The sequence below is a fragment of the Pseudochaenichthys georgianus genome, unplaced genomic scaffold (genome assembly GCF_902827115.2).
Source record: "Pseudochaenichthys georgianus unplaced genomic scaffold, fPseGeo1.2 scaffold_752_arrow_ctg1, whole genome shotgun sequence".
Lineage (NCBI taxonomy): Eukaryota > Metazoa > Chordata > Actinopteri > Perciformes > Channichthyidae > Pseudochaenichthys > Pseudochaenichthys georgianus.
In genome coordinates, this window is record NW_027263302.1 from 35,001 (window position 1) to 40,000 (window position 5,000).

A 5,000-nucleotide genomic window follows, 5' to 3' on the forward strand; every position below is an offset into this window, starting at 1 on the left:
ACCACACACACACACACACACTTTTCTTCTGCTCGACCGAAACTAACCGTCAGAGGGGAATAACATTCCGGGTCACTCTGGGACTCTTCACTGGAGCTGTGGAGCGGAGTGTGTGGAGGACATTGTGCAGCATCATTAGATTATCACAGCGACTCAGTTGTTTTTCTTTGATCACTGTGCTCAGCCGTGTAACCGAGTGAAATGACTGCTGATTTACATCCGTTAGCATCGCTTCCTGTCTGCTGTGGCATCGCTGCAGGCACGAATAATTCATTACATTCACCATCTCAACATCAATCAGTGTTTTTACTAACTGGAGAAAATGGTCTTTATGGAGGAACAGGGTTACGAGTGTGGCGTATACATCTCCTGTCTGTATTTTTAAATACACTGCCAACAACAACAACAACAACTACATTATTGTGAAACGTTTTTGAAAAGCACAATAATAGAGGGAAATATGAGTCTGTAGATTTTACAACTAAGAACACCTAAATGAAATGATCACAATGAATAATTACTATTACAGCCCTACGCCTTTCATATTTACATAGGAAGAATGTACTACTTTAAATTGCTCTTTTATATATAATGAATGCTCACATACTGTAAAGAGATATTTACCCTCAAGACAAACACTGTTTTCCAAAGCAATGCCAGGATATAGAATTAGCTATGGAGAGCTTAAGTTACCTATTGTTACTTCAATGAGCCAATGAGGTCTCACACTCATACTGATGCTGCTGGTAACGCAGCCAGTTGGTATGTAATATGGGCCATACAGGTATACCCGTTCTTTAAAAGCGTTGTTTAGTGTCTCTGTGTCCCGGGTCGGCCTGTGGAGCTCACTGAGTGCTCATGGATCCTCCACTCACACTCTTATAACGTGGCCGTGTTGAGGGACTCATGTGGACCCAGCAGCTCCACTCCCTGAATGAGACCAGAGGAATGAGACCAGGGGAATGAGACCAGGGGACTGAGACCAGAGGAATGAGACCAGAGGACTGAGACCAGAGGAATGAGACCAGAGGACTGAGACCAGGGGACTGAGACCAGGGGACTGAGACCAGAGGAATAAGACCAGGGGACTGAGACCAGGGGAATGAGACCAGAGGACTGAGACCAGAGGAATGAGACCAGGGGAATGAGACCAGGGGAATGAGACCAGGGGACTGAGACCAGAGGACTGAGACCAGAGGAATGAGACCAGGGGAATGAGACCAGAGGAATGAGACCAGGGGACTGAGACCAGGGGACTGAGACCAGGGGACTGAGACCAGAGGAATGAGACCAGAGGACTGAGACCAGGGGACTGAGACCAGGGGACTGAGACCAGAGGAATAAGACCAGGGGACTGAGACCAGGGGAATGAGACCAGAGGACTGAGACCAGAGGAATGAGACCAGGGGAATGAGACCAGGGGAATGAGACCAGGGGACTGAGACCAGAGGACTGAGACCAGAGGAATGAGACCAGGGGAATGAGACCAGAGGAATGAGACCAGGGGACTGAGACCAGGGGACTGAGACCAGGGGACTGAGACCAGAGGAATGAGACCAGGGGAATGAGACCAGAGGAATGAGACCAGAGGACTGAGACCAGGGGAATGAGACCAGAGGAATGAGACCAGGGGAATGAGACCAGAGGACTGAGACCAGGGGACTGAGACCAGGGGACTGAGACCAGAGGAATGAGACCAGGGGAATGAGACCAGAGGAATGAGACCAGAGGACTGAGACCAGGGGAATGAGACCAGAGGAATGAGACCAGCGGAATGAGACCAGAGGACTGAGACCAGAGGAATGAGACCAGGGGAATGAGACCAGAGGAATGAGACCAGAGGACTGAGACCAGGGGAATGAGACCAGAGGACTGAGACCAGGGGACTGAGACCAGGGGACTGAGACCAGAGGAATGAGACCAGGGGAATGAGACCAGGGGACTGAGACCAGGGGAATGAGACCAGGGGAATTAGACCAGGGGAATGAGACCAGAGGACTGAGACCAGGGGAATGAGACCAGGGGAATGAGACCAGGGGACTGAGACCAGGGGAATGAGACCAGAGGAATGAGACCAGGGGAATGAGACCAGGGGACTGAGACCAGAGGAATGAGACCAGGGGAATGAGACCAGGGGACTGAGACCAGGGGAATGAGACCAGAGGAATGAGACCAGGGGACTGAGACCAGGGGACTGAGACCAGGGGAATGAGACCAGGGGAATGAGACCAGAGGAATGAGACCAGGGGACTGAGACCAGGGGAATGAGACCAGGGGACTGAGACCAGGGGAATGAGACCAGAGGAATGAGACCAGGGGAATGAGACCAGGGGACTGAGACCAGAGGAATGAGACCAGGGGAATGAGACCAGAGGAATGAGACTAGAGGAATGAGACCAGGGGAATGAGACTAGAGGAATGAGACCAGGGGACTGAGACCAGAGGAATGAGACCAGGGGACTGAGACCAGGGGAATGAGACCAGAGGAATGAGACCAGGGGAATGATACCAGGGGAATGAGACTAGAGGAATGAGACAAGGGGAATGAGACTAGAGGAATGAGACCAGGGGAATGAGACTAGAGGAATGAGACTAGAGGAATGAGACCAGGGGACTGAGACCAGAGGACTGAGACCAGGGGAATGATACCAGGGGAATGAGACTAGAGGAATGAGACCAGGGGAATGAGACCAGGGGACTGAGACCAGGGGAATGAGACCAGGGGACTGAGACCAGAGGAATGAGACCAGAGGAATGAGACCAGGGGACTGAGACTAGAGGAATGAGACCAGGGGACTGAGACCAGAGGACTGAGACCAGAGGAATGAGACTAGAGGAATGAGACCAGGGGAATGAGACTAGAGGAATGAGACCAGGGGACTGAGACCAGAGGACTGAGACCAGAGGACTGAGACCAGAGGAATGAGACCAGGGGAATGAGACCAGGGGACTGAGACCAGGGGACTGAGACCAGAGGAATGAGACTAGAGGAATGAGACCAGGGGAATGAGACTAGAGGAATGAGACCAGGGGACTGAGACCAGAGGACTGAGACCAGAGGACTGAGACCAGAGGAATGAGACCAGGGGAATGAGACCAGGGGACTGAGACCAGGGGACTGAGACCAGAGGACTGAGACCAGGGGAATGATACCAGGGGAATGAGACCAGAGGAATGAGACTAGAGGAATGAGACCAGGGGAATGAGACTAGAGGAATGAGACCAGGGGAATGATACCAGGGGAATGAGACCAGGGGACTGAGACCAGGGGAATGAGACCAGGGGACTGAGACCAGAGGACTGAGACCAGAGGACTGAGACCAGGGGAATGATACCAGGGGACTGAGACCAGGGGAATGAGACCAGGGGAATGAGACCAGAGGACTGAGACCAGAGGACTGAGACCAGAGGACTGAGACCAGGGGAATGAGACCAGGGGACTGAGACCAGGGGAATGAGACCAGGGGACTGAGACCAGAGGAATGAGACCAGGGGAATGAGACCAGGGGAATGAGACTAGAGGAATGAGACCAGGGGAATGAGACTAGAGGAATGAGACCAGGGGAATGATACCAGGGGAATGAGACCAGGGGACTGAGACCAGGGGAATGAGACCAGGGGACTGAGACCAGAGGACTGAGACCAGAGGACTGAGACCAGGGGAATGAGACCAGGGGAATGAGACCAGAGGACTGAGACCAGGGGACTGAGACCAGGGGAATGAGACCAGAGGACTGAGACCAGGGGAATGAGACCAGGGGACTGAGACCAGGGGACTGAGACCAGAGGACTGAGACCAGAGGACTGAGACCAGCGGAATGATACCAGGGGAATGAGACCAGAGGAATGAGACCAGAGGACTGAGACCAGGGGAATGAGACCAGGGGACTGAGACCAGAGGAATGAGACCAGGGGAATGAGACCAGAGGAATGAGACCAGAGGAATGAGACCAGAGGACTGAGACCAGAGGAATGAGACTAGAGGAATGAGACCAGGGGAATGAGACCAGAGGACTGAGACCAGAGGAATGAGACTAGAGGAATGAGACCAGGGGAATGAGACCAGGGGAATGAGACCAGGGGACTGAGACCAGGGGACTGAGACCAGGGGAATGAGACCAGAGGAATGAGACCAGAGGAATGAGACCAGAGGACTGAGACCAGGGGAATGAGACCAGGGGAATGAGACCAGGGGAATGAGACCAGAGGAATTAGACCAGAGGACTGAGACCAGGGGAATGAGACCAGGGGACTGAGACCAGGGGAATGAGACCAGATGAATGAGACCAGAGGAATGAGACCAGAGGACTGAGACCAGGGGAATGAGACCAGAGGACTGAGACCAGAGGACTGAGACCAGAGGAATGAGACCAGGGGAATGAGACCAGGGGAATGAGACTAGAGGAATGAGACTAGAGGAATGAGACCAGGGGAATGAGACCAGAGGAATGAGACCAGAGGAATGAGACCAGTGGAATGAGACCAGAGGAATGAGACCAGGGGAATGAGACCAGAGGAATGAGACTAGAGGAATGAGACCAGTGGAATGAGACCAGGGGACTGAGACCAGGGGAATGAGACCAGAGGAATGAGACCAGAGGAATGAGACCAGAGGACTGAGACCAGAGGAATGAGACCAGGGGAATGAGACCAGGGGAATGAGACCAGGGAAATGAGACCAGAGGAATGAGACCAGAGGACTGAGACCAGGGGACTGAGACCAGAGGACTGAGACTAGAGGAATGAGACTAGAGGAATGAGACCAGGGGAATGAGACCAGGGAAATGAGACCAGAGGAATGAGACCAGAGGACTGAGACCAGGGGACTGAGACCAGAGGACTGAGACTAGAGGACTGAGACCAGGGGAATGAGACTAGAGGAATGAGACCAGGGGAATGAGACCAGAGGAATGAGACCAGGGGAATGAGACCAGAGGAATGAGACCAGGGGAATGAGACCAGAGGAATGAGACCAGGGGAATGAGACCAGGGGACTGAGA

At 53.0% G+C, this 5,000-nt stretch overlaps 1 protein-coding gene across 1 annotated transcript in view; it reads left to right on the forward strand.

Annotated features, from left to right (window-relative positions):
• LOC117444216 (netrin receptor DCC-like) overlaps nucleotides 1–5,000 on the forward strand; it is a 49,902-nt gene that overhangs the window by 25,534 nt on the left and 19,368 nt on the right. The gene's annotated exons all lie outside the window — the stretch shown is intronic.